Raw genomic sequence first — 13,449 nt, forward strand, 5'->3', positions numbered from 1 at the left:
CCTTGGAAAGGACAAAGCAGGATGACAGGGACATCATGGGACAGACTATTCAGTGTCTCAAAATTAGCCAAGTTTTTTTCCAAAGCATAAGAAACACATCTTTTCAACTGGGGCCTTAATCCAATTCTGTTTTTACCTCTTATAGCTGTCATGGCTACCTATTACCAGCCCCAACCTGCATGCCTCCCACATGCAGGGTCACTCACGGCAGGAAGCACCTTTCTGTTTATGTTTCTATCCAGTCATGACATCCTAATACAAAATCATGTATTTCTGTGCAGGAGACCAGCGTGAAAATAGTGGGCTTTTGTCCTCAAGACTCTCACAATAGGCAAGTGCTCACAATAGGGGTGCTCCATCTGCACTCCTGAGATTTCCCCATCCCTGAACTCTGGTGTATGCCACTTGAACCCCTTTTTATCCACCACTGAGAGGAGCCAGCAATGAATGCTATTGCTCACTTGACCCTTCTCAGAAGATGAACCAAGCTAGCAAATGGAGGATTCCCTGAAAAGCCCTGGCCCAGGACATAGAGTAACGGGAACACTGCCTCACCTCTGCCTTTGGGAGCAGAGGTCCTCAATCCACCAGTAAAAACATGAACTTTGAACTCTGAAATAATGTCTTAGTGTTTCACTGCCCCAGTTAAACATGCTCATCTGAAAGCAGTTGCAGCGGTTTCCAGAAGCAACAGGAAGCCAGAGGTGGAAACATTAGCTCTGTGAGTCCCTCTTGCAGCAAGCCCTTCCATCCTCTGCATTCGTGAGATAGTTACAGCAAAGCACCAAACATCTACTAACATGGCACAAAAACACTGACTTTTGTCTGGGCTTAGACAGCCTGAATAAAGTAATATGAATCAGAAAACATCAGACAGTAAAAGCATCCCAAAGAGTTTTGCTTTTCATATAATTTTTAAAGCAAAAAAAAAAAAAAAAGATGTTAAAGATGCTATTAATCACTAAGTAAAATAGTTAAAGGATCTTTAGAATATGCAAATATAAGCAGTTTACCAGGTCCAGAGGAAGCACTCCAGTGATGTTGTCAGGAGCTGCCCAACGGTCCATCAGCTTGCTTTCTCTGCTCATTTCTCTGTTTGTAATGCCATTCTACCTCACCCTGACTTCCTCTGGGTCTAGCACACATAGTCTATGCAAATATCCCTTTTAAGATTCATATATTCTTGGTATACATTAGTATAGGTATATTCTCTGTGCTGTGTATTTGCAAATTGAATCTGAGTCTTGGTGCTGATTGATCCTACCTGGCCCTCTGAACCAGGAGGTCCCTGTGGACCTCTGCCATGTGACCTTACCCAAGTATGTATCCCAGGCCACAGTGCTGTCTGTTCCTGCAGACTATGATCTGGTTGAGCTTCCTGGGTCGTATTTCCTCGGGATATCTTGACTTTTTCAGACCTTGATATCTTGATGTTTGTCAGAAGATCTCTTGCCGGAACAACTGTCAGGCCCTACTCAAACACTGCACTAATCCCTGTGTTTACAGAAAACAACTATGAACCTCACAGGCATCCCTTACTACTCTAAATTTATGGATCTTGCTTAGAGGAAGAGATAAAAACACAAATCTATATGAAGATTCCCTACTGTTGGGGGACAAAATGGTAACCATTGGCCAGATCTGGACAGCAACTGAAGCAGATTAAGACATAAACTAGGTGCCATGCAAGCTGTTGTTTGGAGGAAAGTAATGAATGATCCTATCCAGCTGTAACACATAGCAACAATGACCAGCATGGCAAGATGTCCTGAAAGGTACAATAGTGGCGCTTACATCCTGGGAGTAAGCAACAATACTTAAAGCTTGCTCAATAGGAAACAATTCATGCCTGTTACTATAAACCCAGCCCTGCTACTAGTGGCTGTGAGACCGGAGACCATAGAAAAGAGCCAACTACTGCCATTTCACTAAACCTGTATAACGTCCAATGCATTCGAAGAGCTCCTATTTATCCCCACAGCGAAGTGCAGCTCTTACCTGTGACCAAGGAAGCTTCTTTTGGCAGCATTGGAAACCATTACAGAAATCCACTGTCTAAAATGCAGAGAACAACTAAGCAGGGGGTGCCCAGCCCTGGTTCATACATCTATAATGCAACCTTTACACCTAAGACTTCAGGAATACCACAGAAGAGGGGCAGAAAGAATGTCAGAGCCAGAGGACCAGGGTGGGACATGTGCTGTGAAATAGTACCTTCTATATATGACAGGGAGCATACACCCAAGAAACCTCAACAATATGGTTGCCTAAACAAGCCCTAAGAATAACAGTACCAGGAGTCAAACCAGCTGGGGGATGGGGAAATTCTCACAGGGTTTTTCCTTTAGAAGAACTACAGGTAATTTATGGTTTCATAGATAGATAGATAGATAGATAGATAGATAGATAGATAGATAGATAGATAGATAGATAGACAGATAACAGATAGATCAACCAATCCCTAGAGATCAGCCCTAAACACATATGAGCAATTCAAAATTATCTCAGTAGGTTATATTTATAAAATGTCACACATAACTATATATGTAACAATTACAGTTAAAGAATAAGAAGGCATTTGAAAATGAGTAGGAAGCACACAGATGGATACAGAAGTTGGAGAGGGAAAGGGAGAATGATAAACAATAGTGTGTGCCTCTGCGTGTACATGAGTTTCGTGTGCTTTTTCTTTCTTCTTTTTTTGTTTGTTTTTCATTTGCTTTGTTTTATTCTGGTTTGTTTTTTAATTTGCTTGTTTGTTTTCTAAAGAGAGAGAGAGAATGCATGAAGTTGGAAGGATGGAGAGGTGGGAGGAAATTATGAAGGGAAAAAGAAGTATATTGTATGAAATACGTGTATTTTTAATTTAAAATTATATAAAATAAAATAAATCTATCTGTGACAGAAGATATCAAGTAGGAAGTGTGCAGAAAACAATCTGAAGACAAGAACTTAACTTAAAAAAATAACACTTGTGGAGTCCTTCATTTTTAACATAAGAAAACAAATACATGGTATAGGCCATTGGGAAAATGCCTTTGGAATGAATGCCACTTAAAAAACACCCAACATTTCCCCATGGAGTGCAGTTCACCATGTCTGGGGTCAGTGTAAGCTTAGTTCTTTCCTCAAGCCACCACTCAGTGCCTGTCCAGGGTCTTTTAGAAGTTCACACTGCATCACTGGTTTCATTTCTTGTCTTTTCCTCTTAGTTCCTAGCTCTCAGCTAGAATCTCAGAGCACAGTAGATCCACAGCTACCACACATTTGCGAAGAAGCTCAGAAGCCCCTGCCAGATGGATGGAAATCCTGCTTCAGACACAGACTGGCAAGAGAGACTATATAACTGCTCAGGAATCTCTCAGAGACCTGCAATCTATGTCAGAATAAGTTGCTAGGAAGGAAACTATCAACATTATGCAGAGTCTTCATGATAACATTGTCATCCTGGATTGGGTATACCCTTAAAGTCGTGGTCTTGATCCTGGCAAAAACATTTCATTTCAAGTGATTATAAAACACATTGCAAGCCAATCCATGCAATGGCCTTTCAAGTTTTTATATGTTAATTTTTTAAAAGAAAGAAAAATTATAAATAAACCTAATTTTAAAAATAAAGAAAAGGGAAAATCAGGACCAGAGAGATGGCTCAGCAGGTAGAGGCACTTGATGTCAATCCTGACAACCAGAGTCCGATGCCTCAAACCCCCATGGTAGAAAAAAAGAACTGACCCACACAAGTTGTCCTCTGACTACCATATACCTGCCATGGCACATGAACACATACACAAAATAAATAAAGTTAATAAAAAAAATTAAAGATCTAACAATACAAATGCAGGTGAGCTTGGCAGCCCACAGGAGAAAAGCTCTACAATCCATCTATGGTTTTTACTTGCAATTTGGACTGAAAAGATGTGTCAGTTGCCCAGGCTAAAAAGCAAAAGGAAAGACAGGATTGGTTTCAATAGCTGGAAAGCAGGAAGTGACATCCCACGGCTTGAGACCATGCTGGGATGATGAAATGAGGTAGGTCTCCCTGAGGTTGAGGGGGCCACAAACTGACTACATACTAAGAGAAGCAGCATCCTGGAGACCAGCTGTGTCATGTGGCTTCACAGAGCTGCTCCCAAACCTATAGAGGGCCATTTACATGGTGACAGGGCTCCACGGATGGACCCGGTACTAGTTAACCTTCTAAACTGTTAAATTAACAAGAAGGCAGGAATGATTTCTGATTAGTGACTAAGCATCTGATAAATTCTTCCTGAAGATGAGATACAAATGAATATAAACTACAAAGTTACAGCCAGACAAGGTGGCACACACCTGCAATTTCCATACCTAAGAGGCTGAGACAGGATCATGAGTTTGAGGCCAGCCTGGGCTACATGAGACCCCTGTGAAAAATTAAATCTTTCTAACAATGACCATAAAAATAACAACAAAAATCTCTTCATTAGACCAACTGGGGAGAAAAAAACAAACAAACAATTGCAACAGGAGTAATTTACATACGCCATTTAAAAGGGGGCAGCTAAAAAAGGAGGTAAGATAAAATACTGAGAGCTGCAATCCAAATATACAAAAGGCAGAATAGACCCAATGCTCACAATTAAAGACTAACTTTGAAGTGTTCTTAGTGAATTGTCTCTTTGTTATAAAAGCTGGGAAGTGACATTCTCTAGGTCACACTACCTGTAACTACCTCTTTCCTACACCCCATCACACTTCTTTACTATCCTTCACGTATCCCTCGTCTCCTAGTTATGTTTTTAATATTTTATTAATTCTTGAGATTTTCATATAAAGTAGTTTGATTATATTGAGCCCCAAATCTTCCCCCATTTTTTCACCTATCCTATACCAATTCCTATCTCTTTTCTTTTTCTCTCTTGACCATCAGTGAACCTGCTCCTATCCTGTGAAGCATGAGCCAGGGATGTGTTTCTATACAGCTTTAGAAACCTAAACGTGGCTACCTGCAAAGCTCCCTCTCTGCTGCAATGTTTATTGGACTTCAGATTGCGAAACAGTCACTCAAAGAAAAATATGAGGATGAGCCTGAACAACTGGATGCTGAAGCAACCGGCTGACAATTGCCGAGCTCTGTCACAGTTCTCCTTCATTGGCCACATATGGAGAATAGATGACCACTTTGTGATAACCTGGAGGACGGCTACTGTGAAGGAACATGCTGAGAATGCCAGACAGCACAAAGTGATCAGCTAGGAGAGAGCCTTCTGGTACAAACACATTATTTAGAATATGTTTAAAACAGGCAAAAGTCTGAAAAGAATAGCAGACTGGGATAAATGATGCTGTTTTTGTAGACTCAGTGTGGATGAGAGAGCTGCCACATATCACTCTTTCCAGCCACATCCACCCAGAGCAGCAACAGTCCACAGGGTCATTTTATGTCTTGAAATACTAATGCATTTCTTTTTAAATACTGTCTGATTTTTCGAGGAGCTTTGAAAGGGCACTAGAGAGTCCTGGTTATTGGACTGTCATTATGCACCACGAAACAAAAGAGAATGCATTTGAATTAGATTCTGTCAGGTGGTTGGTGAAGCATGGTGAAGCCCAGAGAAGAGAGGAAAAACAAACACACTCAATCCAGTTTACGTGACTCTCCTGGACAATACAAGGTGGGTCGGAGGGCGGAGGGGAAATAAATGAAAAGGGATCACACACTCAAGCACTCGCTAAATGCAAGGCAGTGTTCCACGCTGTGGGCCAGCTTCAAATTCAACTGTCCAGAAAAATTGTAGGTGAGCTTACAAAAAATACATTAAGACTCACTTTAAAATATTTACATTTGATCACCTAAGCCAGGTCCCTGGTAGGTAGGCTTTTTAATAAACGTATCAGGTGGTCTTGATGTAGCTACTTGGGAAGCCACTGTGGTAAGACACACATTGTAAGGCACATTCCCTGCCATTAAGTACTGTGGCGAACAACCCTTAGCAAAATGCACATTGCATATGAAGTATGAGGGCACCGAGTGTTAGCAGTACATTAATAAAAGGAATATGGTTATACAGACATTAATAATGTGTGTTTGCTTCTCCTCTCGGACTGAGGACGGAGATGTGAAGATTTTGATGCAAAGACTGAGCAGAACAAGAGAGCATCTCCACATTCACTAAATTATTTCAAGTTCTAACTTAAAAACATATGTGATTGTATGAGGCAAAAAAAAAAAGGTGCAGAGGAAAACGTGCAAGTAAATAAAAGGATTTAGCTATACCTAAAATTAATTTTTTGAAAATTCTAAGCATATTTTGCCATCTTGACAAGCTAGAATCATTTTGGAAGAGGGAATGTCAGTTGAAGAAATGCCTCCACTAGATTGACCTGTGGGCAAGCCGGTGATGCATTTCCTTGATTGATAATTAATGTGGGAGGGCCAAGCTCACTGAGGGTGGTACCACCCCTGGACTGGCAGTCCTGGGTGCTATAAGAAAGCAGGCTGAGCAAGCCATGAGGATCAAGCCGGTAAGTAGCACCCCTCCATAGCCTCTGCATCAGCTCTTGCCTCCAGGTTCCTGCCCTGCTTGAGTTCCTGTCCTGACTTCCTTCAATGATGGACTGTGATAAGTGTCCATCATTGTGATACAGAAGTAGAAATGAAATAAACACTTTCTTCACCAAAGTGCTTATGATCACAGTGTTTTACCACAGCAGTAGAAATCCTAACTAAGACACAAATAAATCATTCCCCAAACTAACAATTAGCATAGATGTAATTATTAAATAGCATTCATAATAATAAGAAAAAATTGTTAGAAGAATATGCTAAATTGTTTAAATTTTAGTAGCCTCTAAAAATATTCACTTTAATTCATTCAGCTAATTAAATCAACTACATTTGTCTTACCAACATCTAAAAGCCCATGACTTATCATTAAATGAAAATGAAGGGAAAAAAGAGATATAAGAGCATAAAATGTACAACAAATTAACTAAGTGCTCTGCATGTTTAAATTCTAATTCTAGACAGTGGTCTTCTGTCTTAGTGTTTGCCAGCTTAGATATGCCCCATGTTACACACAGATGTGAACTGTCTTGGCTATCAATCAGCAACACTAAAATCATCACTGGTAAGTACTGACTTTGAACTACTGCTTGCCCTAACATTCTCAAGATTGCTATTACAGAACTCTGACTCTTTATATTCAACTCTGCTATTATTTGAATGTGAATTCTTTCTCATAGACCAGAACACGTGGTCCCCAGCTGGTGGCACCTTTGGGACAGAAGGCACAGCTAACTAACATAGACCACCAAGAGGATTACATGCTGGCCCTGCTTCTTGGCCCAAACTCACTCTCTCCTTCCTGTCTGCTGCTGGTAGGTAACCAGCTGCCCTCTCTAGCTACCATGCTGTTCCAATTTAATTTCTGTTGTTATGATAAAAATACTCTGACAAAAAGCACCTTAAAAGAGAAAGGTATTCATTTATGTTTGCTATTCTAAGTTACAGCCCATCACTGTTGAGAAGTCAGTGCAGGAATGCTGTCCATACTACATCCTCAGTCCAGAGCAGTGGGGAATGAATGCAATGCTTGCTTGCTTGCTTGCTTGCTTGCTTGCTTGCTTGCTTGCTTGCTTGCTTGCTTACTCGTTTGTGCTCATCTCCATTCTCCCCTCTAATACAGTTCAGTATCCCCTGCCTAGAGAAGGGTTGCTCTCACAGCAAGCTGGCTCTTCTCACATTGATTAACACAATTAAGATTACCCACCATAGATAAGACTACAGGCCAACATAAGCAAATAATCTCTCATTGACCTTTCTTCCCAAGTGATTCTGGGTTGTGTCAAATGCACAATTAAAATTAATCATCATACCTGCCTTGTCTGCTATGATAGACTGTACCCTCTGAACTATGAGCAAAAATAATCCTTAACAACTTGTTTCTGTCAAGTATTTTGTCTTAGCAATGAGGAAAGCCAGTAATACAGACCAACAGTATCTGTTTCTCTGTGCTATGATATGCTGCTGCTGTCCCTTTCTTAGGTCCATCATCCATGATAATCTTAAATCAACATATATTTCACAATGTGGACAATGTCCCTAACAAGTATTCCATTTGCATTTGAAATGCTGTATATAATAGCATCTTAGCACATCCTCAGGTAATTTTGAGATATGAAAGAATTAATTATTAACTATTTTTCTGTCGTGATATTAGCACATCAAAGCACTAATTACTTGCATAAATGCCAAGGAAGTTTAAAATATGTTATATATTCTTGGCAAATTTAAACTATAAGAAAATATTATATTTATGCAAAAAGCATTAACAGCATTGTAAAACAGTATAGGACAAACACAAAATGTGTTAATGTCCTTCAAATATCAGAGAATTCAAAGGGAAACAAACTCCTTTACATTGGAAGTAGAGAGGCACAACATAGAAGAAAATTGCTCTGTGCCCCAGAGCTGTTTGTTAAAAATGAGATTGAAGGACTGGAAAATGTCTCAGCGGATAAAGAATTTTTTGTGCAAGCACCAGAACATGAGTTTGGATCTCTGACACTAACATAAAAGCCAGGTATGACAACATGTTCCTGTAATCCCAGGGATAGGGAGCAGAGAAATGTTGATCCTCAAAGCTCACCCACCAGCTAGTCTTACCAAAGCAGCCAGTTCCAGGTTCTATGAAATGACTTTGTGTCAAAAAAAAAGAGTGAGAGTGATTGAGAAAAAAGCCAAAAGTTGACCTCTGGCTTCCATATTCACCTGGCATATTCACAGGCAAACATACCTGCACACATAGGCTCATATGCCCCTCTCCTAACACACATACACACACACACACACACACACACACACACACACACATACACACACACACACACACACACACACACACACACACACCTCAAAAGGGGGAGGGAGAGAGAGAGAGTTATGGGAAAACTATTTACACTGCCACTCTGATGTGCCAATAAAGTTTACCTTGAATCAGAGGACAAAGCTAGATATTAGCTGACCAAAATTAGCTTAGAAGTTTTGGAAGACCCAGGACATACAGAGAGGGGATCATTGGTCACTTCTCCACTTCATGTCTGATCAATCAGGTTTTAAACTACTATCTGACTCCAGAGTTTTTATTTATAGTAGAATAATTTAAATAACCATTACATCTGGCACCCAACGTGGGGCACTATTAAACCACACCAAGGTGGTGGACCCAGCACCTCTCTGCCAGTACCATAGCTGGGTTTGTCTCCCTCCTCACGGGCCCTCTACATGAGTCCAGGGTTTTTTCCATTACAGTCTTTCTATAGTAGCCTCCAACTGCTGCCTGCCCCCAGCCCCAAATGCCTCTGGGGTTAGCCATCCACCACCAGCCTGTACCCTCACTTCCTGCCACTTGGGCTTTCCTGGAACCTCTCCCTGGTCCACCAACCCAGCCCAGCTCAGCCATCTTGACACTGCTCATAACTGCTGGGGGCTTAGACTTTTATTGCTGCTGCCACTGCCACAAGCTGCCAAGGGGCTCAGCCATGCACCACCTACATCCTCTGTACAGCCATGTACACTGACAGCTAGCCATGCCTGTTCCCAGCTGAGTGTCACCAAAACAGCTAGGTAGTTTCACTGTCATCGTCAGCCAATCTGGTGAGATATCTGAAATTCTTGAAGGACAAATTAGATTTAAAGGGGAGAATCTTTCCCATGTTACGAATTAGAAATATCACAATTCTGGGAGTTAGGGCCCTGCTTTGTGCTGCTATGGATGGCTTACATATAGATGAGGGGATAAACCACTTAGTTGGGATTGATATAATGTCAATTATAATTACTATCAGTTTGGTAATTCATATTTTATCCCTTAAAAAGTGGTTTGACAGCTACGCCAAATATGAAGTTTTGACTGATAAAATGCAAGCCTTAGGAAGACTTACTAATAAAAAGAAGAAAAATTTGGCTGATTAAGATAGAAGCCTTAGAAAGACCTACTGATGAAAATAAGAAAAATATTCAGACACAGACTGAGGAATTTAAACAAGAACATATCACATCATTGCATTGTTAAATTGAAGAGGAGTGGGCCAAGGTTATTAGAAAACTGACCTTAGTTTATCCAGTTACCATAAAAGAATAACCATCTGATGATAGGCATCCCCAAGGCAATGCAGAAGTTGACTGAAATCCTGTAGAATTTTTAGACTTGAAGAGATTTAAAGAAGCAGTCATTTAACCTTATGTGAAGCAGATGTTAAATTCTTGGGCAACTCAGAACAGAATAATTCCACAAAACTAAAAATATTTAGCTACAGCAATATTGGAAACTGGCCCTCAGTTACAATAGAAAACATGGTAGAAAGAAAAAGTAGGGTCATAGAAACACAAGGTAGGGCTAAAGGTATGGGAATTTCCCAAAATAGCTTCTCAATAAAGGTCAGTATGCTGATATGCAAAGACAGTTTAGATTTGATGATCATACCATAACGCTATGTTACATAGCAGGAAATGTAAGTAAAGTGGCTCAAAGCCCTTATGATTCTGTTCAAAACTCAGAATTAGGGCTGGAGAGATGGTTCAGTGGTTAAGCGCACTGACTCCTCTTCCAGAGGACCTGGGTTCAATTCCCAGCACCCACATGGCAGCTCACAACTGTCTGTAATTCCAGTTCTAGGGGAACTGGCAAAACACCAATGCACATAAAACTTAAAAAAAAAAAAAAAAAAAGATTCCTTTTAAGCCCGGGTCGAAAAGCCTGAAGCGAGTGGAGAAGTTGTTGGTGCTGGTGTGTCTTCAGGGCACGTGGAGTGACGGGCTCACCCCGCGGGAGTGGGAGATCGCGAGATGGATACCCCTCCGCTCTCAGACTCGGAATCGGAAGAGTCCTTGGTCTCAGACCGGGAGTTGCAGGATGCGTTTTCCCGCGGACTCCTGAAGCCAGGCCTCAATGTTGTTCTAGAGAGGCCGAAGAAGGCGGTGAATGATATGAATGGTCTGAAGCAGTGTCTGGCTGAATTCAAACGGGATCTGGAGTGGGTTGAAAGGCTCGATGTGACCCTGGGTCCAGTGCCGGTTGTCAGTGAACCTCAGCCAACACCCCAGAACAAGGACCAGAAGAAAGGTGTTAATCCAGAAGACGACTTCCAGAGGGAAATGAGTTTCTACCGCCAGGCCCAGGCCGCAGTGCTGGCCGTGCTACCCCAGCTCCATCAGCTCCAAGTACCCACCAAGCGACCCACTGATTATTTTGCAGAAATGGCCAAGTCAGATCAGCAGATGCAAAAGATCCGACAGAAGCTGCAGACTAAACAGTCTGCCATGGAGAAATCTGAAAAGGCCAAGCAACTTCGAGCGCTTAGGAAGTATGGAAAGAAGGTGCAGACTGAGGTCCTTCAGAAGAGGCAGCGGGAGAAAGCACATATGATGAATGCCATCAAGAAATACCAGAAAGGTTTCTCTGATAAGCTGGATTTCCTCGATGGGGATCAGAAGCCTGCCGAACGCGGTGCAAAGGCAAGAGCTAAGGGCCAGCAGATGAATAAAGGGCCCAATGCCAAACGACGGTACAAAAACCAGAAGTTTGGTTTTGGTGGAAAGAAGAAAGGCTCCAAGTGGAACACCCGTGAGAGCTACAATGACGTCTCCAGCTTCCGAGCCAAGGTGGCTCACGGCAAGGGCCCCAGGAAGCCTGGGAAGAAAGGGGCAAATAAGCGACCAGGAAAACGAACAAGACAGAAAATGAAGAGTAGAACCCGCTGAATAGCATTGTTTTTTATAAAGAACCAAGGAAAAGTACAGACTGCAGAACACTCAGAGCTTTTGTCTTTCTTTTTGAAGAAAAGTTTTTTACTAAATTAACCTTATGAAAGATACTCTTGGGTCAAAAGCAGAGACTAAAAGAGTGAGAAGTTTGCATATTAAAGAATGTTGCTGATAAAAAAAAAAGTCAGAATTATATGCTATTCTCATGGTATTGTTAGATTTTTCAGAACCTCTTAATATAGTTATTGATTCTCAATATGCAGAAAGAGTTGTTTTGAAACTACTGAACTTATCCAAGATGATTCAGAATTAACTTTGTTATTTATTCAATTACAATAAATAATCAGAAATAGAAATCATCCCTTATTATGTGACATATAACACATGTCAGACCTCATATAAGCCTACCAGGTCTTCTAGCATAAGGTAATGATGAAATTGATCATCCATTGGTAGGAAATGTGCTAGAAACCTCAGAAATTCATAAGAAACACCATGTTAATAGCAAGGATTTGAAAAAGATTTCTCTATCACTTGGCAACAAGCCAAGGAAATATCCTACTTGTTCTTTTTATAACCTAACTCCACTACCTGCAAGAAGTAGCTCAAAGGGTACTCTAAGAAATAAAATTTGGTAAATGGATGTGTTTCATTTTTGAAGTTTAGAAAATTAATGTATGTATACCACACCATAGATACATATTTGGGATTTCAATGGGCAACTGCTTTGTGTTCTGAAAAGGCTGATTCTGTAATTATACATTTATTAGAAGTTGTGGTCACAGGGATACCTGTACAAATTAAAACTGACAATATTTTCAGTAAAATAAAACAGTTTTTGCATATTATAATATAAAGCAGATTACAGGAATATCACACAATTCTACAGAATAAGCAGTTATAGAAAAATCTAATTGCACTTTAAAAGAGATGCTTAATGAACAGAAAGGGGAAGTAAGGACCCCAAGAGATAGATTTCACAATGTGTTACTAACTTCACATATTTTTTAATATGCTGAAATTTATTTGCTTAAGAAGAATGTTGAGAGAATATTGACTTGTGCAGAAGATATATATTCCTATAGCCATAATATATCTGTATGAAAAAAATCAAACAGAAAAAGGCAGATTGAGGTAGCCTCAAATACTATGCAAAGAGGCTATAAGGCACCAAGTTGCAGATACATCTACACCCAAGAGAGTTCCTACACTAAGAAAGCTGAAATCTTGAGAAACTAAACTAAACTAAAATAAAATAAAACAATTTGCAGTTTAGTATGCTGCTATATCAAGAGCTTATAAAATCAAATCACTCTTAAAAGGCTGACATTTCAGTCCTGGTGATTTGCTGCTAAATTTTATGGGTATCTCTTAGATATAGTATATTAAATTTACTATAAATTAAGTATGTGTGTAGATGTAACCAATCATCTTATTAAATAAGAAACACAGAACCAATGTAAAAGAAAAAGCCAAGAGGTCAGAGCTCAGAGCTAAAATCTCACACTTCCTCCTGCAGTGGTCCTAGCTTCCCAAAAGAGACCTATTTCCTGTGTGTATGTCTTTTCATAGTCTTTTTGTTCTGCCTTCTCATTGGTTGTAAACCCAAACACGTGATTGCCTCATCACTGTCTGTATGTACAGCCCCCCAAGTCTTAAAGGCATATGTCTCTAATGCTGGCTGTATCCCTGAACACACAGAGATC

The 13,449-nt window shown here is 40.4% G+C and overlaps 1 pseudogene; it reads left to right on the forward strand.

The window, feature by feature from the left end:
• The first annotated feature begins 10,724 nt into the window (after positions 1-10,724).
• LOC143272311 (putative rRNA-processing protein EBP2 pseudogene) lies at positions 10,725-11,926 on the forward strand (annotated as a pseudogene).
• The last annotated feature ends 1,523 nt before the right edge of the window (positions 11,927-13,449 follow it).

The sequence above is a fragment of the Peromyscus maniculatus genome, chromosome 3 (assembly GCF_049852395.1).
Source record: "Peromyscus maniculatus bairdii isolate BWxNUB_F1_BW_parent chromosome 3, HU_Pman_BW_mat_3.1, whole genome shotgun sequence".
NCBI lineage: Eukaryota > Metazoa > Chordata > Mammalia > Rodentia > Cricetidae > Peromyscus > Peromyscus maniculatus.